Source organism: Myiozetetes cayanensis, unplaced genomic scaffold (assembly GCF_022539395.1).
Source record: "Myiozetetes cayanensis isolate MyiCay16 unplaced genomic scaffold, myiCay2020 scf1, whole genome shotgun sequence".
NCBI classification, from domain to species: Eukaryota; Metazoa; Chordata; class Aves; order Passeriformes; family Tyrannidae; genus Myiozetetes; species Myiozetetes cayanensis.
The window spans coordinates 19,871,871-19,898,382 of record NW_026086604.1 but is presented as its reverse complement, the minus strand read 5'-3'; the positions used below and the strand labels follow the sequence as shown (position 1 = coordinate 19,898,382).

General features: G+C 39.4%; 1 protein-coding gene across 1 annotated transcript in view; it reads right to left on the bottom strand.

Moving 5' to 3' along the window:
• RNF19A (ring finger protein 19A, RBR E3 ubiquitin protein ligase) overlaps window positions 1-25,357 on the bottom strand; it is a 54,049-nt gene extending 28,692 nt beyond the window's left edge. The window contains exons 1-2 of the mRNA XM_050315330.1: window positions 25,225-25,357; window positions 23,138-23,275 (exon numbers count right to left, since the gene is read on the bottom strand). The gene's annotated coding sequence lies outside the window, so the exon portion shown is untranslated. The remainder of the gene's footprint in view (window positions 1-23,137; window positions 23,276-25,224) is intronic.
• Between the last annotated feature and the right edge of the window lie 1,155 nt (window positions 25,358-26,512).

The window sequence follows — 26,512 nt, the reverse complement described above, 5'->3', positions numbered from 1 at the left end:
TTGCGAAGGAGAGTGACTGGATGTATTTTCCCTTATCTAACCCCGCAGAGCAGTCTTAGTTCAACCAAGCACTTGCTTGTGTGTCAAAAGCCTCTCCTGTGCACTGCGGTGCAATCTGCAAGCAAATGTACAGCAAACTCTGCCAACAGAAACCAAAGTCTTGGAAACACTGGGAGGGCAGGAGGGAGGGGGGAAGAAAGGAAACAAAAAAAAATAATTTTTTTTTTTTCACCAAAACTTAACTACTTTAATCCTTTAATCATTAAAATCCTTGCACTTAGCACCATTTTTTTTCTTGCATAAGTGATGACAATGTATTCTCTTTGTGCAATGATGGGTATATATTTTCACTTCTGAATACTGTGGAGAGATTTATTTATATTTATATATATATATAAGCACTGAAGTAATGTTCTAAAATATCTGACTACCTAGTAGTCTGAAGAGTGAAAGCAACACTAAGGGATTTAAAAGCTGTACAAGCTGCCTATGCAACAAAAAAAGTTTTAACATAATTGTATTAATACTTTCATTTAAACTAAACACTCTTACTTACCATCATCTGAAAAGAAAATTGGTCTGTATTAACAAACCATTCAAAATATTGCAAATGACTGTTTGACCTGCTTGAGACAAAAAAAATAAAATCCCATAAACCCCAAACCTTTCCCATCCCTAAAGTAAAAATAAACTGTAAGTTCTGTTTTTAAAATCCTAACCATCTGGAAGAGCAGTTAATAAAAAAGAACTAGGGAATGTGATTCTAAATTCTGTCTTCTAAGAATGCATATTCAGTATGAACAGATCCAGTCTTAACAAAAGCACTCATGAAACAAAGTACATTATGTGGTAGTAGCAAAATAATTCCAAAGCAAATTTTCAGGTTCTTAGCTCTGTATTTATGTCAGTTGAAAGCAAGTATTGCCCACTTTTGGTTTTACTCTTTAAAACTACTGCTGAGTGACAGCTTGGTATTTCCTGCAGTTGCTTTTTATTCCACAGCATACACTGCAAAACAATCAGAGTAAAGACAGACACACACACACACCAGTGAAATAACAACAGAAAGTTTTGTTTCCTGCAGTGTCACCAACCCTGCAAGTGGAAAACATTGCAACACTCCTGAATGCTGAGATCATTCCTACAGAAAAACTGTTCCAAAATGAAAATAACCAATACTCACAAATTTCCAGAATAAGCAGATTTAGTTTCAGGTCTGTAATTTTGCCTGGTAAAACAGTAATGGCTACATACTGAATTCTGACAAGCTTTTTGTTTTCAAGCAAAAAATGATTGCCCTACTATAAAACCAACCAAATAATGTGTACTAAGATACAAGGTGGGACAAATACTGTAGCAGAGGGATCTGAAACCATGAACACGAGTTCCAGACAGAGCACACAGAATCTGAACAGCACGAGTCAGAGCCAGAGGTTTCTGTCTTGTGCTGAGGGAAGATATTATTGCCCAGCTGACTGGCAGCATCTTCCACCTCTGTTTTCCCTGTAGCATAACTAACCTCAATTTTGGAGACAGGAGAGAGAGAAATAAAAAATAAAAACATCCACAACCCAAAAACACCAAATGCCCCCTCCACTGATCTTGAAATAGCTCTGCCTCAAATGAAGAAATGCTGGAAGCTATTAATGGATTATCTTTTTTAACCCCCTGGTGCTATTATACCAGTTTTATTAAAAAAATAGAGAGAGAGATATACTTTAGATAAAATTTTTAAAGCAAGCCAACTAAAGGAACCAAAAGGGACCAAGTTAGTAAGAGTTTTGAATTCCTTCAGCAAGATTAAGTTCGGCAGCCTAACTAGACCTTACTAATAGGATAGGATAGGGTAGGATAAGAACTTGGTCACAGTTTCTGAAAGCCACTGTGACAACTCACAGTGACTTATTACACCACTGTACACTGACAGTATCCCAGCCACTGAGAACTGAGTAACTGCCCTGCACTGGTCTCATTTGGTATGTCTCTCTGTAGAGAAACTAAGAATTTTGGTAAATACCATTCAATAGAAAAACTTCCAGAAAAGCTTGGGCAACTGAGTGAATTATCCATATCTGTCTATTCTAGCAGCAGCAAGCCCAGGATATGATCAGAAACTATGACAGAGTTTTCTGAACTCTGTTATGGCTAATGCCAGAACTTCTGAAACCGTCCTCAGGTCAGGTACTAATTGCACCAGTCTAACTAACAGCTCCTGTTCACTCAAGAAGTGAGATTAGTGCAAAGAGTAGTAATACATGCCCAATTCTACTGCAGCTTGGCCTATTAATTTATTCTGTCAGTATGTTAAATGAAAAATTCCACATGGAGGTATTTCAAATCACCAAGTCAGTTTCTTGTAATGATAGTTCTAAATGAACTGATGCAATTTCAAATACAGACCAAGATTAAAAAAAAAAAAAAAAGGAAAAAAGAAAAAAAAAAAAAGATCAACCGAGAAACAAAGAGACAAAAACTAAGACAGGGAAAGGTCCAGCCAGGGAAACAAAAATATTCCATCCTGTCAGGAATACTGCCTGTAGCTTCCAGACAGGAAACTCACTGCCTCCAGAAAAACCATTGGCGTCATGAAATGGTAGAAGTACCATGAAACTTATCTCACAGCTGAACTGAATGTAGAATGAAAGGAGAACATTAGAAAAGGAAGGTAAAGACAAACTGACCAGCCATCAAACACAACGGATCTTTGCTTATGAAGACATTAGGTGAAAATTTAAATCTTACTGATGTATCTTTGGAGGAAAGAATTAGTGGAAAAGATTCTTCTAGTTCTGCTGAAAACAAATAAATTAAAAAGACTAGGTTGAAAAGATAGAGCCCATTCAGCACAGCCAGGGCAAGAGAAAGGGGATTGATCTAGCAGCCTTTACAGGCAGACTCCACTGGCATTGTAACTGGTGTAAACGCTAGCTAGAAAGCACAAAGGAAGAAAAAGCTGAATGCTTGTCATTTAAAGTACATCTGATGCTGTACCTATGCTGGAAGTAGAACATATTCCAACAGGAGGAGTTATTCTGCCAGGACAGTTATTGCACCTACAACAACATCACACTATGCCAAAAAATATGCTATGTCAGCACACAACAGGATTTAGCCAGGTTGATGAGAGCTTTTCCAAATATTTTTCACTGACAGCAACGCAGACTGAGGAGTAAACAGAGTTTCTTTATGCAAAACAACTGCTACACCAAATGGCTAGAAAAGTCAACGCAAAACCGCCCACTCACGGCTTTAAAAACTTAACTCTTGTGAAACTTTCTTAGTCCTCATTGCCTTGTTAATGGCGTTCAACATGAATCAACACAGGGGAGTTTGGGAATCCCCTGCAATCCCACTGGGCACTAGCCCAGAGGCCTCACAGTCCTGTGCGTCAGGAGATGTGCTGGGTCACACAGAGCTGACGAGACCCTGGCAGCGCTGTAGCGTCCTGGATTGTCAGAAAGCCTCATGTTCAACCTTAGAAAATGAAATTAAATACTCAAAGGTTCCCTGTTGTGCTTTATAAACTTACCAACAGAATACAAAATCAGAAAAAAATGCATGGGACGTACAGTGATGTTCCTCTGCCAGCTGAGGATGCTGCAGCAATTCTTTGTCCTTGCTGGAGACAAATGAGCACGAGTCAAGACATATCTGCACTATTCTATTTACTCTATTACTTTCAAATTAGCAAGTTACACCTCCACTGCCAGGCCTCACAACACAGTATTTCTGAAATACTTTTTGAGGAGGGATTGCAGAGTCTTTTCCCCTTGACACACCCCCTCACATTCATACATGCAAATTCACATATTCTGTGTTGGATGTTACATTTTTTTCCTCCAAAGCATCATCTTAAACAGCTCTTTCTACATATTTATCGAAACATCATTAGTTGGGCCCCTCTGTGCAACAGACTATGACACATCTTCTATTTCCAACAATTACAGGCGTAAAAGAAAATATGAAGCAAGCATAATGTAATTCCTAGAAAAGCTACTGTTTTTATTTTCTCCATTATTTAGAACTGCTAAACACTTTCTAATTATAGTTTCCAAACAAAACTTGTATTATTTCAGGTTCTGAGGTAAAACCACACTTTGTGGTTTTTATATAGTAAGACTGGTAATATGCTTTCAACTATACTCTTTTTAGTAAAACTTTAGAAAACCCCAACACCTTAAGTCAGATTTAAAAGCTCCCCAAACCACAGACACATCACATTTGGTAAACTGAATTAGTACAGAAGATGCTGCCTCTGGCCATGAGCACTCATTAGCGTAAACCTGAGACACAGTCCTCAAATGTCAGGATGATTTTTCCCTTTAGAAAGCAGAGTAAATAATTTGTAAAATGCTACAAAAGCTTCTTATTTTTAAAATCAGCTGCAATCCTACAGCTTGACTTTGAATCCTGTCACAATTACACCCACAGTTCTGCTCTGATGGCCTTAAATATAGCTCTCCTGAGCTGTTTGCATCCAGATAAATCTTAGATGAAACAAGTATCTTAAATTGAACATAACACATAGGCTTTCATGTTTATTTTCGTCAAAGATATTTGTTCAATCAGCAATTACAAAAGTCAAAACTCTGTTCATCTTAAAAATAAAATACCACTTTCTTTGGTGGATCATAAATTCACACAGCATCTGTAAGTCTTTGCTTTCTTTCTACTTGCAAACTAACCATTATGAATGTCAAATTGAAGCAGATGATTAGCAATTTATTTTCTTTTTGCTTATCTAAACCCAGTGCTAACACTGGGAAAAAATCCCTTGATCAATACATGTAGTTTGCTTCTGGAAAACAGCTTCACTTGGAACACCAGCACAGAACTGTTACTGTAATCACAGTTTAAAAAGCTGAAAGCAATATAAAAGCAAGCCAACCGTGTCAAAGCACAAATACTTACAGAATAATCTGAATGTCCATAATAAACAAATGGGACAATACGTAGTTTATCAAGTACATTTTCTACCCACAAAAGATAAACACTGAACAGTAGGCTACAAGCACAGTTCACAGTGACACCCTCCCTCCAAACTCTGCCTCCATTCCAACATGCCATCATTCCAGACCAGAGCGACTGAATGTGCGCAATGCAAAACCTCACCCTAACTCTGCTGACGTCAGACTTTTCTTGCCAGCAGACTCTTTAGGAGTCCTTACATTAGGTCTCCATTGTGCTATGCAGCTCAAGGGTGGCATTCCTGAATTGGAAAAAAAATGCAGAAGAGCCAGGAAGAGGGGGAGGAGGACAAATTCAATTTTTCAGCCCAGGATTACAGCTGTATCTGGCACAGTCTGTCCATGTGACTGACTCGTTTTGCAGGCCTCAGGTTAATTCTCGCTATCAACCAGAGCCAGGAAGAGAACAAAGCAGTGGCAGGATGATCCAAAAAGGTCATCTGCAGCAACCAGCTCAGCAGCAGCCGGAGAGCTGGTGCTGTGTGTGTGTCATCCCAGCCAGCCTGGCAGGAGGGCAGCACCAGCCCTGGGCCAGCACACCTTGTCCCTTTGGGCCACATCACCTGACCCACAGAGTAAGGGCAGACAGCAGAGCACCTGTCTGCTCTTCCACCTTCAAAAACGAAACAGAGCCCTCAAGTAAGAAACATTGGAATTATTCTAAAAACAGAAACTGGAGACAAAGATAACAGTTTGTATACTCTGCAGATCGCTTAAGACTAAGGGACTGCTGGAACTGCCTGCAGACACCGCGTCCGTGGTGGTGGCAGAATACCCCACACTGGCTGTCTGGGAAACAAACAATTACGCTAAAAAGATCTTGAAAAATAACTCAAAAGCCTCCCCTATTCACCCTTTTTTTTTTTTTTTTTACAGTGAGCAGGGGTGACCTTTGCTCCAATCCAACAACAGTAACATTCTGAATTTTTACTCAGAAATGTAGCATTCACTCTCAGCAAGCCACAAACAAACACAAAGGCACATTCACAAGTGTGATGGTTCATGTCACAGATCCTCACACTCAAGTCTGTAAGGAAAAGGACATTCACAGACACCTTACTGCAACAAGGATCTTGCAAGCAATCTTCATGCCTTACTCTCAGCCACCCCATACATTTATAATAAAAAGCTCCTCACTTCTGCCAGAATTTCTGCCTGACACATACGAAGTGGCACACGAAACAGAAGAACCCTCACTGAGAGCAATTCTGAAATCGATTTAAAACCTGTTTTTACAAACCTGCACTGAACATTCAAGGGTAACGACACTTAGCTTCTACAGCCACTGACACGAGTCTGTTCTTCCACAAAAATCAGAGGACAAAACTGAGCATCTGACAGAGAAACCAGACAAGCCAGAGATGATGTTCACATCTGAACAAAATTCGAACCCGAAGAGCTTCAAGGTTCATATTCCCAGAGGGCCATGCCTGTCTCTAGATAACCTGGTGACACTGTCAAACATTACCAGCAGTTAACTGCAGTTTACGAAGGGATCCCGTTCCAGCTCAGTGGACTGTGATCTGGACAAACCTGTATTTGTGTTTGCTATCTCCCAGCAAGACTGGATCAGTACAAAATACCTGGACACGGTGCCAGCTGCTCTTAGGAAAGTTCAGCTATCACAGCTTCCTTCCCCTCAACTGCAAGGATTACTACACAGGTATAAGGCCAAAGCTCTGCTCTCAACACAGACCTTTCCTCTGGCTATTGAAACAAATTCAAAAAATGCAGTATGTTTTCTCAGGGTGGGTGGGGAGGAAGAAACAGCCAGAGTAAACAAACTCCAAAAGTACTTAGGATTTCAGTAATGGAGTGTTATCATCAGCTCCATTTTTCAGGCAGCACAGACCTGCCTACAGCAAAGGTGAAAGAGTGCAAGAGATTAATTTTTTTTCTCCAAGTCTGCCTTATAATGCAGGACAAAACTTCAACAGAATGAATAAATATCCTTGATGATTGTTTCATATTCAGTCTGAAATGTACTTCTCTAACCTTGTTACACTGCAGTATGTGTGTGGTTTCCTTGCTACAGCTAGCACGAGACAAAAATGAATCATATGCTGTACCAGTGCCAAAACAGAGAATAAAACAAGCCCAACTCCTGTTATTGAGGAATGAAAGTCCCCTACAAAAACGTCAGTTGCACATCTGTTTCCACTGTAAGATTAATTCTTCAGTGATTTTGAAATTGAACAACTTTACCTGAAAAACAAGGCATATAAAATGACAAAGTTCTAATAGTCTGGAAATGAGACATTTTAATCAGGTCATTTTAACATTGCTTAAAATAGGAATTTTTTTTGATTTAACAGTTATTTAGAAGTATCAAGTCTGTGATTCAAAACAGTAGATAACACGAACTGTATTTTGAAAAAAGTTTTTGTTTTGGGGCTCGTTTTGTTTTTTACAGTTCTGTTATACTGTCTGTTTTCAGTAAGGGGTGTTTATACTGTTCTCTAAACAATTACTCAACACTGCATTAATAAAAATCTGTAACTGAAAAGCTACTCAGGAACTACTTCTCAAGGTTTTTTAGCTGTTCTTTCCTTCATTTCTCTTTCACATTAATGTCTTTTAGGATCCCCATCATGAACAAAGGTATTTATGACAATTCACTTTCTGTCCTTATTTCTGACCTTTCTGATTTGCAATCCCACTGTTCAGCACTCACCCTCAAATCACTCTACTAACAGAAAACTATCACAATCTGTATTGAGGGAACATTAAACGATGATGGCCCATACTTAGCACGGGTTAAGGACCTGTGACAAATCTCTTCTTTCCTTCTATGATTTTCTTTTGCAGATTCTCAAGTTTGAGAGCAATAATGTGAAATGAGGAAAGCTGTCATATAGAGGGAGGGAGATTTGGTCTACAAAAGTTTAAATGCAGCTGTTTTAGTAGTTTCAACCTACATCACCCTCAGTTCCTCCATCCCAGCATGCAACCTTTTCTTCCTGCTCTTCTTTGCTTATCCCCTTTCCTTCTACCTCTTCTGTTGTCTCTATCCACCAGCTTTTCCTATACTTCCTCTGAACTGGAGGTAGGCAGCTCCCACTTAGTCTCAACCCTTTCAACCTGGCAGAGAACTGAGAGCAGAAGGAAGCATTCCCCCTCTCTCACTTGGGTCTCTCATTACTAACCCAATGCCTGGCAGCTGTGAGACAAAATTTAAGTATCTCACCAATTGCTACAATGGCTGAAAAAGTCTGTCTGGCTGTGAAATGCTCAGGAATTTCAGTGCAATCATTCTTTAAAGAAAATGCTCAAAAATATTTTCTAAAACTTAACCATTCCTTGCAAGTTTTCACAGGGATAGAATGAATATGGAGCAAGTCCTCTCTAAGAAAATAAAAACAAAATAAAATAAATAATAAAAAAAGACAACCACCTCTGCTCCAAAACAGATGTAATAACTTTCTCAGAGCAGTTGCATGGGACTATATTTTTAAACAGTAAGAAACCCTTGTGTTCTCAGAAACAACTTTTGATGGAAGTTTTTTGTTTGTCTGAATATCCAAGTTGAACCACAAAATAACTTTCAGATCAACTACATTTTGAATGGAATATAACCAAAAACCTGAAAGCCTGGTTTTATAATGTGAAGTGTTAATCTCATTTATATAAGATACTGTCAGTTCCCAGTGTTGTATACACAATACTTGGAACTCCTAATACACTCCTAAAAAGGGGAATTCTTTGGTGGGTACTTGATGATAGCAGCCCCAGTCAAAATGAACACCTATCAAGACTCTTTCCATACACACACACCCATCCATATCATACACTTACAGCATATCTGTCTTTCCATGCTAAAAACAAAGCATGAAGAAAAAGGACACATCACTCTTATTTTACAGACAGAAGTTTGAGGCAGATAATGTGCCTTTCTAAAGTCTCACACAGGCGGTGCACAGAGCAGCTGATGATGGACAGAGGAGAACGTGTCTTACCTCACAGCCAGCCTGGGACTGCAGGAATGGTCAGCCTCCTATGTCTAAGCTGCAAAGCATAAGCCACAATAACTTCACAACTTGCACTCATTTGGCTTGTACTCTAACAGGTGTAGTGCACCAGTCCACTCATCACCATGGCTGCCCTTAAAAACATTTACAAATACCACCACCACCTGGAGCAGAAATAAAGCATGTTTTTTCCTTCGTCATACATATCCCCATTGTCCCTCTCAAATATCCTAGACTATGCCAGTACAAAAAGACTATGTTTCTCCCTTTTATCCCCTGCTCATTTTACAATACAATATCCTCCATAGGACTGATGCCACTGGAAAAAGACCCCTGATGTTTTTTCTTTGCTCAGCAAAATGGTCTGTAATGGTAGCCTGGAGATACTTAATGTCATTAAACTGCAGGCCTTTCTCAGCCTTGAAGGACAACATATCTAGAAGGAAAGACAAACATTTGATAAAAAAAGGACAAAACAATCCCAAAGAACTTAGTGACATTTCTAGTACTGATTTCATAAACTATAACAGAAAAGCGTTGATACTTTTAGACTGAAAGCTCACCATAATATGAATTTAAGAGCTTGAAGACCTTGATTTGCTTCTCCAAAGTAAAGCAATCCTGCCTAACAAAGAAATAAATATGTACCAGGCCAAACCAGCTATATTCTCTCTGAAACTAATTCAGAAATATAAATTTGAAAAGGATTTAAATAACATACTGTTGTAATTCCAAATTCAGTTCTAAAAAAATCTATTTAAGCAATTATTTCATTTGATTATGTTTTGTAGAAGAAGCTGCAAACTTCCAACTGTCTCCTAATTCATAAATTTGCAAATTGCAGCATGAAACACAACATCGTGAAGAAAATACCCTCTTCAAAGTGCTTTATCTTTTTCCAGGCATTTGACTGAAAGGGAGGGGATGCAGCTTTTGTGTAAGACGCAAAGGTTTTCTTTCTACAGACCTTTAACATATTTAAATAAGCCACTGACATTCCCAACTAGCCTCTAAGCTCATAGGAACACAAGAGCAGTTGCACCCAACTTCATGAGTTCATGATCCTGTCTGACTCCACAGTGCAGATGACTGGTGAAACAAATCTTCTGTTGGACCCAAGCCCTAAACAGGAACTCTTAACTTTCAGACTGGTTTCAAATCCAAAAAAAGTACATTTATCTCCCTGCCAGGTACATTCTAGCCCTTTCTATAATGCCATCCATATAAGTATCAAATTGCCCTCTCAGTGCTGTGAATACCCAAGAAAGTCTGTGGTAATCAGCCCAACAGCCTAATAAAGCACAGCTGAAAAAATTACTCCTTCAAAAACCAGTATTTAATTTGCTACTAATCTTACTGAATATCTTTGTGTTCTCATGCTATCATATGAGGACAGAAGTTCTAAGTTACCCTCATCTTTCTCATATCTGAAATAAATTTCCACCTAGACAGCTGTGAAGCCCTGGAGCAGTAGTGTTAGCCAGGGAAGCAAGTGCATGACCAGAGACTGACAGAGGGAAGTACAGTATAAATCTCTGCATCATTTACAGCCACACACAGCCACCTGTAATACAGTAAATTATATATTTTCAAGATTTACAAACAGTTGGAGGATACTTGTTTCTGCTTTTGTCAGAGCATTAGTAGAAAAACAGGAAATGAATCAGACTGAAATAATAAACCTTAAGAAGAAACACTATGAAATTTTTTGGTCTTACATAAGATTAATTTTTCTTTAAAGTGACAGGAATTCAACAGACAAATTGATCTAAAAATCAGTTTTAACAGGTAGTAGAGTAACTATGGATTGTTCAGAAGTGTCTTTTTTTTTTTTTATTATGGCATACCACAGGTCTCTTCCACAATGTGATGCATCACTGTCTGTATACAAGTGCCCTGACTGATGGAACACCAGCCAAGATAAGAAAGACAGGAGGCTGCCAAACAAGCATCAGTGCCACATCCTGTGAACCCTTCATTTTCTTTCCAGCTTTGCCACATGACAAGCTTTATTTCGAACAACTCTGGGCCTCTGTTTTACAGATATACTGTTGATAGCATATTTACATTCCACCAGGACTTCCTTCAATGAACTTTGAGAAATAAGATACAATGACAACAGTAAGTTCTGAAATTGCTTTCCCATGCAAGTGCAAAATCCCGTCATCTTTGAGCACCATTTCTTCTGGACTGTTCCATCTGTTACTTAAGAGGAGTAAAAAACAACCGTGTTAAAAAAAAAAAAAAAAAAAAGATGCTAACTACTCAAGAGAATGTCTTTCCAGAAAAAAATTAAAATGGTAGCCAAAAGCCAGATTATTTTGACTCAGGATGACACAGGACATTTTTAAGACAGCTCTCTAATTGCATATTCAGAGGAACAACAGAACTAGGCTATATCCCTGACCAGATACCACACTAATCACTTGAATTCCAACTTTGCACAAAAATATTTCTGCCCCTAATAATCAAAACTATTTGGGGGGTGAGGGATGAACAGTTTTTGCCTTCATTATAAATTTTATGGAAAACTGATTTTTTATTCCCATTTGTGAAGTATTATTAAATGTGAGACAGAATCGCCTTGGAGCATGCTGAATGTATTTCAGCTGACACCAGTATCTGTTTCAGTGATTTAATCCCAGGCTTCAAGTTTTCACCAGTCACACACAGGGGTCAGAAATTAATATCTCTCCCCAAACCAACGCGTAATTTCTGTCTTTTCCTAGTCTGGGCTGGGGAAGGGACTTGGATTCAGTTTGGTTTCATTCTAAAGGTGGAACTGAAATTTGACAACCTGTCAATCACTATATTAGCTACCAAAAAAAAAGGAATCTAGCAGGAGCATTCTGATCCTCTGCATATCATTAAGCCTTCTTAGACACCTGACCAGGTACCACAATTTGGCTGAGATGTGAATTCCCTTTGCTTTCCTTCATAGCACAGGGTGAAGTAGCTCCCTTCTACTTCTATATTCCCCTCTAATTACATATAACATCTATAATAGCCCACAGTTTTTATCAAATTAAAGAAAAATATCTGACATTGTTATAGCAACCAAATTGCTCAAAAGAATTATTTTTACTCTAAATCTTATTTTCCCCCATTATTTTAAATGCCTCAGAAATACATTAACTAGCTACAGAGAAGTTTGCATCCACAACTGGCAAGAAGGAAAAATTTTAAACTGATGCTTTGGATCTCAGATGCTCCACAAACTCAAAGTTCTGCCTTTTAAAAAGCATATTAGTGTACAATTTTTGCTGAGGAACAAGTTTGTTATGAGTGTTAAACCAAATATATAACCTTGAAGTTAAAATTCTATGGCTATGTAAATATACATTAGTATTTCAGTTTTCTAACAAATATTTTCTTTTAAAATAATCCTTTCTAAGATAGCAAATATGGGATGGAAAGTAATGTACTCTATTTCGGTGTAAGCATACTAACCTGTTCTAACGAATAAATAAGCTTGTGAAGAAAAGCTCCCTTAAAAAAGAATTGAAGTCACTTTATAATGAAACAAAGTACAGACTTATATAGCTGTGACAGGGACTTTTTCCCCCACTAATTTAACAATTTTGATGCAAACACTTAATATTATGCCCTGATTAAAAGAGGAAGTCAGACTGATTACTGAGCCAGGGAGAGCATTAGGTATATAAAACATAGTCATTGTATTCATGTGTAATTCAAACCTGGTTCTGGCTTGTCGAGAAGAATAAAATATTTCACTAATCATGGACTTGATAAATGTTTCTCTAAAGCTACCATAAAAACTGCTGTGAAATAGAGCTGAACTGGTAGAAATCTTGGAAATTATTTTGTCTCCAGGAGACTGCTGAAAGGACTGTCTTACAGAGCATAATGTTAAAGGAGCACACTTTAATTTATTAAAGTTTTGGTAAACAGACCAAGGCAAACAAAAAAAGCACCAAGTTTTTGAAAATGCTAAACATACACTTACAGACACAGCCAGAGTACACACACTCAGCATCCTAAGAGAATGGGGCAAAGTAGTCCTTGCACAAGAAGTGAACTGCCAATGACATCTAAACAAGACAAAACTTCAGGAGCACTGGCATTATACTGGAGTTATAGTAAGAACAATGAAAACAAATGGCTGTTCAACACTCTCACATATTTGATCTGTGTGCATATATCAGCTTATTTGAAGATTAAATATCTGCAGGCATCCTAAATAAGCAAACTTTGCAGTAAAAACTATTGTATTTTAATTATATTCCTTAAGTAATGTCCTGGCTAAGCAGAGTATGAGACAGATGCTATCTAGTCTGTTTTTAAGATACTCTAGGTAAGGAGTCACTGAAGAAAAGACACTGCCCTGCAGCATCACTACAGAAAAAAATTGCTTGTATTGCCTCTTCTCAATCAGGGAGCTCACCTCCAAGGAGAACTTTTCTTTTTACGCCACCATAATAAAGATATGCAACAGATTAGAATAAATCCAGTAAATCTTTTCCAACACTAATTCATAGAATCCATTATGTTGGAAAAGATCCCCAAAATCACTGAGTCCAACTGTTAACCTAACTCCACCAAGTCCACCACTAAACCACGCTCCTAATGTAATCTAACATGAAGTGTTTAGTAATTCTTTCCCCATAAAAGACTCAAGATGAAAATCCCTTCAGACTATACACATGAATAAAAAGCTATTAAGATGGTAAGGCATGTTTGTTTTTTATTTATTTGAGAAAGGAAAGTGAAGTTATTTCACTTTTGAAGGAAGTACTTTGAAGTCAGGAGCTTCACTGGTTATTTGAATGGTTATTTGAAACCATTTATTTCCTCCTACAGTTCCAAAGAAAATTGTTGCACGAATATATTAGAAGAAGAAGAAGAAGGTGTATAATTTCATTGAAAAGGTATTTAAATTTCTTAAAAAGGAATTTTATGTCAGCAGAGGAGATCTTTCAAGTACTTCCTTATGTTACTTGCTAGAATGTATATTTTAATATTTTTCTTCCTACTTTACTAAAAGAGAGTAACCACAGGGTATTATTTCACAGTACTAGCAAGCACTGCTCTATGGCCCTAAGCACAAAATTAAATCATCACACTGCCAGGAAAACACCAATGTCACTTGTGAATATAGGAAGAAAATCTTCAACATTAGCAGAATTATAGGGTAAAATACTTATGGACATGACAGTTAAAAAAAAATACAGAAAAAAAAAAAACACAAACCCCTTTATAAACTAGACTATCCCTAAGATACTACATCGATTGTTTTGAATGTGCCCTCAGTTTTAGTTCCAATATATTTCTTACTTTAGAATCAGTTATCACTGAAGTTACAGTAATAACTGGAGTTGTTTAAGACTTATTAAGCTATATATAACTTTAAGAAGTGTATTTCAGCAGGAAAAAGTACATTTACAAAGTTGTATTAATGTGCAGTTAGGCAGCTTGCAGGGGTTTTATATTTTACTATAATTTCCTCTAACAATGCACAAAGCAACTTGATGTGGACAGAGATGGGAGATTTACAGCAATGTAGATAGATAGATATGGATGTATTTTAAAATGTTAAATACTAAAGGGAATACACCTTTTTCAATGTCCAGAGCAAGAGGCTCTGGTATAGAGAGACTTTATGCTCAGGAAGCTTCACTACCTAGTTTGAGAGCCCTACAGATGAAGCCTCTACTGAATTACAAGCAGTTGCCCCTGTCTCTTCATGTGGGTTCACCCACCCTGAAGCAGAAATTCAGAACAGGGCCACCTTTCACTCTTCAAAGTGAGGTCAGGTGTTCAGTTTAAACTGCCTGCAACAGAGGTTTAAGCTAAATCTCTGGATCCGAATGGGAGCAAGGACATTCATTTCATTATACTGGTGGCTGTAAGTTAGTAAATTCCAAGAGGAGGACATTAATAAACAGGAGGTGGTAACAGGTTTAACATTTTAAACCACTGTGGCTATTTGCTAAACTAACAATGTCCTGATAGCAGCCAACCTTCCAAGGTAGCTTGCTACTTGTTTTGTGGGAGTCACTCCCAAAAGGCAATCATTTACTAGAACTCACTCTACAAGCCAGATACCAGCAGCACACAAAAAGAGTACAGCAGTCCTACAAAAGGCAGCAGCAGGCTTAAAGCAAGGATGGATATAGCATCTCATGGTTAAACAGCAGATGTTATGGGGGAGGAGAATGTAAGCACACAGTCAGATTAAGTCAAATTGGAAAAATATAACCATGCTACTAAAAACAGAAAATAAAGGAATAAGAATTTAAATGCACTATGACTCACCTAATTTTTACTGTTTAGCAAGTAATTTACTTCCAGAGACACTAATTTCTTGTTAAAAGAAAGGCTAAAACTTTATTATTATGACTGCCTGACACTGCCCACTATAACATCCTATTTTCCAAGCTGCTTAGAATCTTCTCAAGCAATCTGGCGTGAAAGTTATTTACTAAGATCTTCCTCAGAACTCTTATTTCAACCAAACTATTTTAGACAGTAACAAAAAAAACAAAAACAAAACAACCCTAGGGGCTCAAAAAACAACACTCTAATGAAGAAAATTATCTCAGAAAAGAAAATAAATCCAAAACTTGCAGTATTTTCTCTGGAAAGGTTTAGCACCAGCACACTTTGAAGCTGGAATTTGAATTCTGGCCTGTGTATCTTGGAGGTACATTTTATCAGCCTTTCAGCAATATGAATATATCCATGCTTGCAAGTTTAGGCAATGTGAGAAAAGATACACAATCTTCAGCAAAGAGCATATATTTTATCTGTTAATATCTCTACTAAACTTGATCCAGCCTGGAACTGAATAGAATGTTCCTTTCACCTCCAGATGAACAATATGCTGGATCAAAGTACCAGAAAATAAAGGTAGGAAGCTGACTTATCCTTTCTAACATGCCACTACTTAAGTGGCAGCAACGTAGAAGACACTCTAACCAAATGTGGAAGGGGTTGGATTTCAACCTAAACCATGCTGCACTTCTGACAACAGTCAGAGGTGGTGCCTGCCACTTAAGATCTAAGGCGACTTAGATCTGCACCAGAACAGGAATAGGATGGGTGAACAGTGACTTCAACAGAGTGTGCAGAAAAGAAAAATATGAGCAAAACAAAAGGGGACAGAGCAAGGAAACCAACAGTTGTTCAGGGAAGTAATCTGTGAACTCTAGCACAAGTAACAGAGATGATGTATATCTTGAAAAACTCAGTGAAACAGAAATGACTGGCTGATTACAAACACTAGAGGTAAATGAGCTTACAAACACAAGGCAAAGGAAAGAAAGAGTAGTTGAACTGGGAACAGAGAAAGGAAGCATCTCCAAATAACAGGAAAGAAAGACAAGATATCAGATTTGGTATTGAAAAGGATATGACTTTAGATCAGTTAAACTATCATCCTAACAAAAATCTGAAGTGACTAAATATGAATAGAATTTGGATAAAACACTGTTAATTATGCAGGAAGTAAAAATTACATTGCTAGTGACAAAAAAAAAAAAAACCAAAAAACAAACAACAACTCAAAAGCAGCTTTACTGTCAAAGTACACGTTCCTCTAGTGCTCATCCTCTGTAGTCCAAAGACATCCATAAAACCCTCAACACAAGAACATGGATCATACTATCTGGGTTTGATCCCTGTAAAGTATGACAGAGTATTATTAGATACTACTAGCTCAAATAGCAGTGGTCAGCTTCCAAACCTCCTGATATGATTGTAATTATTATTTGTAACAGCTAGGAAAGAGCAAACAAAGTCCATCAAAAATAATTCTGTTTACTTGATGAAGTTAAGTTTGGAAATTATTGCTGAAGTACCTTATGACAGTTTAACTGCATGGCTTTTATCACTTTCACCCCCATAGAATCTTTTTCCTGGTTCATATTTATCAGGTCACTACTCAGTATTTTATTTGTTCTTACTCATTGTGCCCCATATCAAATAAATAAATAAAATTACTGCATATAATGCTTCATTGAAAGCAGAAATTGATTTCCTCGTAGGCCATTGCAGAGCACCAATTTAGATCATATTGCTGAAATAGTCAAATACCATCTTCATTTCACTGAAGTAGCATGGTTATTATCCCTGTTAACAGATGCAATATTAGAACATGTGATTAAGGATTAATTTATTTACCAACCTCAGGTGCCTGATCTGAGACAGCCTAAAAGAAATTAAGTTCTTGGATATCTTACACAGCAAATTGTAAGTTCAAAGATACCTGCAGTATCTATTGTGTACACACATCCCCACTCCCATCACACACAGTCAGGATTCAGACTCCTTCAGACAAGATGAAATCTTTTCAGTTTCTTGCCCTATTTGCATTATATCTCTAAACTTCCTCAGTGGAAACAACTGCCCTAGAGAATGGGTTTATTGCTGACCAACACAGATGGACTCCCCATACAGGGCAAATGTATTCTGAGGAATGCTTCTGCAGAGGAAGAAGAAACCCAAAAAACACCTCTAGAATGAAGAACTGTGACTTAATTAAGGCAAGCACGAAAGATAATTGAACTATGGTTGTTTCTTTCAACCTTAATTCTGGCATTTAATATTTGAGAATTTGACCTGAAACCTTAAAATGACAACGATTTGCATGCAGTGGCAGAATCAGTTTCACTTTATTTACATGTGCAATCCTTCCCATTACAAAACCAGGGCAAATAAGTCACCAATTGCTGCAGAAGCCATACTTCGCTGTTTCTGGTATTTCTAGTGCACTCATTATCAAGGTTTATGAGGAACACAGTTAAACTACCAGCATCCTAAAGCCTGCTTCCTTGTCTTTACAGAGTTCTTGCATTCTGTACACTACGAAAACCCAAGCCATTCTTCACCTACAAAATGCACGACTTTGCAGAATGCACATTAGGTAAAAGTTACTGCAAGTAGGTATTGGCTTAGATAATACTTACTCAAAGCCATGCTCTAGTCCACTATTTTGATGACATGACACTTATGTGATAATGAAGGCAAATCTAATAAACTCCCTTCTTTGAAGGAAGTCGGATCACTAAAAAGAGATTTTATCTTCATCACCAAATACTCCAAAATCACCCACACTGAGGTACTAATCTATAGTAACACTGTACAAAGCACATATTTCAGAGGGATGATCTTTAATGGTGAACACTTCTAATTTCAGAAGCTCTGCATTTTACAGAGAGCTTCAGTACCTATGCTGCTTTTTTAAAGATAAAAGCATCCATCTACCAAGGCTTCCCATGAAGTGTTGCATTTCTGTTCACTGTACTGCCAACTGGAAGCTCCTTCCTTTTGGAGTTCTAATTTATTCTCTCATTGAACGATTTTTAGCACAGTAAAACTATTCTTCTGCATACTTAGAGGTGCATTTTCACAATTTCAGGAGGAATACCAACCATATAAAATATTCTTTATTATCAGTATTCTTCATTATTTTAATTTAAACCATCAGACATAAACAAAAGCAAATTTAGACATGGTTTAAGGGAATCCATCCCACAAATGCAGCATACTGTGGCTTTATGTTAATTGTGCACATGTAATTTTCTACACAGTGCCTTTAAAAGGCACACGGTGCAAAGATCCCCACAGCTTGTGGGAGATAATTTAGGTTGAAACTGGGATTTATACATTATTTGTTACTCTTAAAACAAAAAGGTAATATTGTATGACCTTTTGAGATAAGAAAAAAGGATATGACTGTATAGCCCTAGAAAAAAAAAATACAGCAGTACCTCACACCTCAGAAACAAAACAGAGAAAAGGAACAATGAAAACAAAACCATGTCACTGTCTTCATTATTTTACTCAAACAACAGTTCTTGGTCTAGATCCAGCCACGATATTATGTTGATTAGGACAGGGTGTAGGAGGTAGGAAGAAACCATTTTCACTGCTTACTGTTTTAGAGACAAAGCTGTAGCACTGCTGGGCAGGACTCAACAGGACGCTTCTATTTCTTAACCCATTCCCCAGTAAAGAAACCCCTCCTTGCAAAGCCTAAACTTATCTTTTGCTGTTGAATTAATCTGGCACATCATATACCTTATCTACTAACTAAATTAAACACTGGAAGCAAGGAAGCTTGTTCTTCCTTTCCCAGACATGCAGGCAGCATGTAATCCTAATAAACTGAATTCTTGCAAAGCAGGATCTTTCTCTTTGTATATCCTTGTTCTCTTTACATGAGTTAGTTAATCCATTACCTAATTCACCTTGGAATCATCTTTAATTGTTAATAATGGAAAGACTCAGAACTCCTGTGCTGAGTTTACAAGCTCTCTTCTATTCTTACCCTGGCTGAATTTCTGCCTGGTGTCAGGTCACAGAAGGCGAAGTCTGCTTTTCTGCAGCTAAGCAAAACCACCACAGACAAAGTCCAAACAAAGCACACTGCCACATAAAATGGAAAAAAAAAAAAAAAAGGCAATAGCAAATAGGAACAGGAAGGGGAAGAAAGAAAGGAGGGGGGAAAAAAAGTAAATAGTCATGTGGGAACTTAAGGAGGAAAATACTTTTTGTCATTAGATACAAAAAAACCCTCAATCCAAATGCAGATGGCTAAAAGCCACAATGGTGTGAAATTAAGAGAAGTAATAAGCACAGTAGTTTTGCAGGTTTCTCCTTCATACTGTCCCACAGATAAAACCTATCCTGACTGTAAAATCTTAAACTTCAGTAAAGCAACAGCTTGGCTTCACAGGCTATAGGCATAAAGATCCCTTTGCTTAAAAAGGAGCTAGAAGTTTGATACCTCCATCTTTGACCCTGAGTAAAAGGGCTCCTGGTCTCCCAAAAGGTATTTTTAGCAGTATCATATAAAGGAAAGCTTTCGGTTCTTTTTCTGAAAAGGCAAAGTCAAACAAAAATAAGTATCAGATACAGCTTCACAGGTAAAAATGGAATTGAAAAGGTAATTGCTTTTCTCAATAAGCTGAGGCAAGGTCTTCAACTCAGGAAAGAAATGAAGTAATTTTAAAGGTTTTATTCTGTTTATATTTGACTTAGTAGTAGAGCACAAAATCAGAGCACCTCCATCAGGACACACAGTAGAGAATCTTTGATTTAAGATATTTTCCCAGTACACATTCTAAAAATAAAGCAACCTTGAACAGATTACACCTTCCAGCCACATTTCTTTGCATTGATCAACGTATTAGACTGCTTATTATGGAAACATGAAAGGCAGACCCGGAGTAAGACACCTCCCAATGGCTGACCAGAAGAAAATATTTCTTTGCCAGCAGGATGGTCTCACTACCATCACTATTTATTCCCATTACAAATGTTTTTCCACTATCAGATATCTGAGGGACACCTGGAAGCTCCAGGTGTCTGCTACATAGAGCATTTTGATTTGAAGAAGCCATGCCAAACAGTATGTTGCAACTCAGCATCTCCACTTAGTATAATACAGTCTCTGTACAGGTGTTCAATTAATACTTACTAAAACATTTACTGTCAAGGTACAATTAGATCTTGATACAAGGAAGAGCTGAAACACTGAACTTGGGCTTGGCATATAGCCCCCAGTTTTCAGGTCATAAATAGGCAAAGTACTCATCAACTATCTCTTTTCAACAGAATAAAAGCCCTTTATTTCCTAAAAAAAGGATAGATGTTTCTTCCTGAGATCGAGTTCTGAATGATGATACTGCAGAAGATCTGCCAAAACACCCCTCCCCTTGTCCAGTTTCACAGAAATATACAGTAAGTTCTGAGCACCATGTACTTTCAGCAAAGGAAATGGATGAATGACACATTTAGGTATGGCAACACCAGTAGTCTTTTCCTCTGGAATGCAACCATTATGGTGGTAAGAAAGACTCTTATTTGTCTAAGAGCAGTTAATAAGGCTATTTTATATAAATACTAACAAACAAAAACAAGGCACAGAAACATTAGTGCTGTAATGCCATCATATCCAAACACTAGCCAGCCAGCCCTGTGAAAGCCCCACTTCTCAACTAAAACTTTCAGTCCCACCTGAACCTCCACTGTTCAGCAGATCCCCCAAAGTGCAAGACCATTCTGCACTCCCTAAAAACCATTTCCTGAAAACACGCGTGAGGTAAATTTATCTCACCAGAAGCCTTACACAGTGCACTGAAGAGTACAGCTGGAACTGTCTGACAGATTAGGCATTTTAGATAAAAATAGAACTTCATTACTTGACGTGGCTCAGAGTTTGGTTTTATGTGAAAAATCTGATCATTAACCAAGAAACTTAGAAGGGCTATTTTTATTTATTAAGGATATGCAGCATGAGGGAAACACAATAAGAACAAAGCAACATGATTCTTATTGCACACAATTTCCCCAGAGTTAGTCCTCTTGCTGAAGCAGTTCTTCATTCACTAAATGGAACAACTTAAGGGGACAGCCAGGGGCTCCAATTTAGAGTAAGAGCTCTAATCTGCCTTATGGGAGCAGCTACAGGACCTATGGAAAAATGTTTATTTAACAGTAATTTGTCTCAACTATAAATGGAAGCAGAACAGAACTGACATAGTCCCACAATGACAGTTTGTGCTGAACAATAACAGGATACTTGCATTAACAGAGTTGTGCTCTACTTAGGAAGCAAAAACAAGTGACTATACCAAACTGAATTGGTACAAACATTTAATTGTGCAAGATGCCCTTCAAAAGTCTCGCTGAAGACATCATTAGGGAATATGCTGGACTCAAAAGAGAGGAAGTTTTAATGCCTGAGGAAACACCTGTATATATGAAACTTCAGGCTTATATCATTAGGTCATTTTGCTAAGTTGCTTTAGGTTAAAGCAACTCTCCTATCAGCTTTCCAGTCTGGTGCAATATGTCTAGATGCAAAATGAACCTTTGGAAATTCTCCCTTCAGAAAAAAAGAAAAACATCTACGGCTATTCTCATCTTGCAAACAGCAATTACAGTGCTGGCTACCCGTCCAACAGGATGCTGACAGTCGCCCAGCAGAGGACTGACTTCAACCCACAGTTTAAGAGTGGAGAAGTCTATAGTAATTTTTCCATTACAAAAAAGTAGCCTAAAATGAAAGTACCTACTTTTTCTTATTCTATGAATACATCCCAAGGTGAGGTTAATTCTTCTAAGGAGTATGCACAACTTCAGTGAAGGTGAAATAGAAGACTCAAAAGCCCTCCTCACTCTTCTTGATGACAGAAGACCTAAGGGTGGTATTGCAAATGACATCTCACAACTCAGCTATGGGGCTTTTCTTCCTTCTAAGAATTCTACTTCGAAAAACTTTTGAAAGACTGTTCTAAAGCTGGTATAAGACATGCTTACAACAGGAAGAAAGTTTCTAGTAGAGCCCTGTAGTATCCTAGTACCACACAATATCTACAGCTCCTTTTAGACACCCATTGCTTTGTTTTGGATCTTTGAATCAGCACTTGCACTAAGAGGAAAAAAAAATTAAAAAACAAGCAACCCATGCCAGAAAAAAGGACCGGCAATCAAAACCAAGGTAACACACAGTCATGTAGTGTCTGATAATTGCCAGAAACGTATATGAAACAACCAAGATCACTGAAGAAAAGAATAAGCCACCTTATGACTCAAACGATGAGCAAAGGCTCTTCCACAAAGTCTCTTTTCATCAACTAAAAAATAAAATTACAAGAAAATCTGGGATAATGAGGTGAACTTTATAGAAGTTTGGAAGAAATCTGTCAATCCACAAATATCAGCAATAGACTAAACACCTGTTTATTATCACAAAGAACTAAGAAATAAATTAAAAGAGTGCCTGAAAGAATCTTCTGAAGTAATCCTGCAAGGGAATAATTAAGAAGAAGTGTAATTTTACTTTGATTTCTACTCTTAAGTTTAAACTGACAGTGGTTTATTTGGACTTATATTTTTTTCTAAGTTAAAGCAGAACACACAATATCTGAAATGCAATCTATATACAACACAAAAAGGTATACCTTTTTTCTTAAAGCTTATTTCATTAAGGATTTAGAAGACAAACTGAAATGAACTAAAATAATACTAAGTCGGGGATAAAACTTCCACTTCAGAGACTCAGAAATAAAAAGAAGTCTCTTCTTGGGAAAAATAGGAACATTTAAAAAGACTCCAAATGTTTTAAGGTGCACTGACAAGGCCTCTTCCATATTCTCCTACAGGGAAAAAATACTGTACACTGCAACAGTAATAAAAAAAATCAGTTCCCTAAGACTCGATGTAACTTTTTACCTTCTTGGTAGACGTCTAATTCCAGATCCAATTCACATGCTTTTAGCAATAAGATCCAACACCATTCCCAGCATCAAGTTGATTCATTCAGCTACACATCTTCCATGAGTTAACACAGAAGGCACAATGGAAACAGAGCTAAGATAAACACAAGAGAAAAACCTGAAATCAACTTCTTTATGGATAAGCCAGTGTTAGAATTAATACTTCTATTAATCCTCTGAAGAGCTTTTGCTGACCCTAAGAAAGAATCAGAGTAACTCACAACTCAGAAATCATGCTCAGAGCAGAGCCTAAAACATGTATCCATCAACTCGCCCTAGTCAGGTATTAAAATTTATTCTACTAGGCCAGTACGTGGTGTTTACATACAATTCAGAAAACAAATCACAAAGCTAACATAGCTGTCTGACCATGGGCCAGAGTAAACTGACCCCACAATGGAGACTACAAGCTTGGCCAAAGGCCATCAGAGAACTGTGGTTCAGAACAGTATAGTTGTACTTCAGAGTTCAAAGATCTTTCTTAGCACTTCCAAACTAGGATTCAGAAGTCCTGTGAGAAGACTTAGGCATCCTACTTTGTCACCCTGGAAGGAAGGAAGGTGGTGGTGGTGGTGGGGGGGTGTTGGATCTTTGCAAGGAATACTTTAGTAAGACTAAGTAAAGGATCAAAGAGGCACAAGCAAACAGGAAAAAAACTGAATAAACTCAGTCTGAAGTTCTTCTCGTAGGGAACAGTTGATAAATGCTGTTAATTAAGAAGGAGAGGGGGAAGCATACACATTTTCCACCACAAAAGGCTCTACCCAATGGCCAAAAGAATTCAAGGGCTTGTGTTCTTTCACGGGTTGATCATACTCATATAAACCAACTTTTCCTAATGCATACATTAATGCTAACTGAGGATTCCACAACTAAGGGAGTTTTAATGATTCATTTACTAATGGAGAGACCAGAATTTGTACATGCTACGAAGGTAAACACATCTGTCAAGCATCTTCTTTCCTCATGAGCCTCAACTAGCGTAATTAATCAAAATCTGATGATTGCCCTCCATAAGGAATGTGTCATTTGTCTGACAGACTGAAGGGGAAGTGGAGAGAAGAAAATCACACTTACACATTTCAACTCCTTCTTTGGAAATGATGACCTGATGTCCACAAACTCAGTAACAGCTGACAACAAACACAAGAGCTAAAATTCAGCATTTTACAAATGCTGAATTGTATAAAATACAGCTGAAACTCTGGTATACGTCATATGCACACGGAAGAGTTATGCATATGTAAGCCTTTTACTGAACTCGTTTTTAAGATTAGCATTATTGTCATTATGCAAAAGTGAAACATTCATTTTCTGGATCAAATAGGCCTGGTTCACATGCAATTAAAAATAAAAAAGTGCTCTGTCAGCTTTATGAAAGCTTTAAGTATTTAAATGTTTACAGTTAAATAATGGTCAGATTTTGGAAACTGTAAAGTAACGTTACACAGCTGTCATTTCTAAACATGCAAGTGAATTATGTTAGTTGAGCAATTCAGAATTTATACTTCAGTTTGACTTGGATATTAAACTGAAAACTTTCTTTTCCAATTAACTTACTAAAAAACACTACATCAGATACTGAAATATGGTTCTTTGGCTGACAAAAAAAGCCTAATTATAAAAAAACCTAAAGGGAAAAAAATCAGTTTTAAAAAAGTAATTTATGATTCATTTTGTCTACAGAATTAAACCCTGGAAGATCCACTTCCCCAAAGGCTGTTTTTTTAAAAAAATGTTGTCCTTCATGACAATTGAGATAAAGCTCCAATCAGTACCAAATGATAAAACTACAGTATTTTAACAGGAACAAGATTTCTTGTGCTCCTCCCAGAGAAACACAAGCACGTATACAATAAGCGACCGCAAGGATGTGAAGGCTTCAAATTTTGATTTCTCTGCCCAGCAATAACAGCATTCTATTACTCTCCCTTTGGCATATGCCCATAACTCCGCTCCACTACCACCCCTTTGGCAAAGCCCCATTTCTTTCTGTCAAGAGACAGTATTGGATCAAGAGGAGGAAGGGAAGGGCTCACTTACATGCAGCTCACTTATATTGCACGCTGGCTTTCAGTTTGCTACCAAATCTTCCCTATCTTTCCAAGGTGCGCCTGCAGTAGGTGTTGTGAATAACACACTACCAGGCGGAAAACTCCCAGCTTTGCAGAAGGACCTGTGCAAGGAAAACACTCGGCAAGACGCTATCACCACCGCTAGCCCCCACCCACTTCACAGCCGAGACGCAGTGTCCCTGGCCACTCCAAACTCCTCCACTCTTCCTACCCCCCGGATCCGGGGTGGGCAACAGACTCCAGAGAGGTCACCTAGAAGCTCTCTGGGGGGCGGGTGCGAAGGCAGCCCCCGGGTGCGTTGGAGGCGCGGGAGCCGCTCGCACCGCTCTCGCCGTGCCCAGCTCCCCTCGTGCCCCGCGAGTCCAAGTGCCGGAGTTCCCAGGGCCCCAGCCCGGTGCCGCTGCCGGGCGGCGGGAGCGCGGCGCTGGCCGAGGGGACCCGCGGCCCACTCGGGCGGCAGCTCCTCCTCCCCGCACAACCCGCCCGGGCCGAGCGGGACCCACCCGCGGCTCCACGGCTCCCCCAGCCCCGGGGCCGGCCGTGCCCCCCTCCTCCGCCGCGGACCGCTCGCTCCGCCCGGGGGGAGACAATGGGCACGATGACTTCACCCTCCAACAATGTGCGGAGCAGCGGGGGGGACGCCGCCGACTTCCCCCGGCCCCCGGGACACCCCCGGGCCGCGGCTCCCGGGCCCTCTCCCACCCGGGCTCGGGCCCCCGCCCAGAGGCGGCTCCGGCTCGGAGGCTCCGCTCCACCCCTCACCCGCCGCCACGCTCAGGGCGGCGGCCGCCGGCGGAGGCCCGAGCCGGGGGACGCCGCCACCGCCAGGCCCCTCGGCGCGCCCGCCCCGCCGCGCACCCCCCGCCGGTACCTGCGAGTCGGCGGGAGGAAGCGGCGCCGCTGCGCCCGCCCGAGCCCGGCGCTGCGCAGGAAGCGCCTCGGTGTGTGTGTGCCCGTGTCTGAGAGTGTGTGAGTGGGAACAGAGGGGGCGGTGCCGCCGGGGCGGGGCGGGCCGGGACCGGGGCTGCCCGTGGAGGGAGGCGGTGCCCGGGCCGTCGGTTTCCGCGACGCGCTGAGCTCAACGCGCACGGCGGGGCCGCCCCTCGCCCGCCCCCGGTGGGGCGGCTCCGGCGGGCAGGAACGCTGCGGACCCACCGTGGGGCTGGGGGAGCGGCTGCGCCGCCCTCCCCGAGCTGAGCCCGGCGCGGTGCGGGGTGCGGTGTCCCTGCCGCGAGGGCGGGGGACGCTGCAGCGCG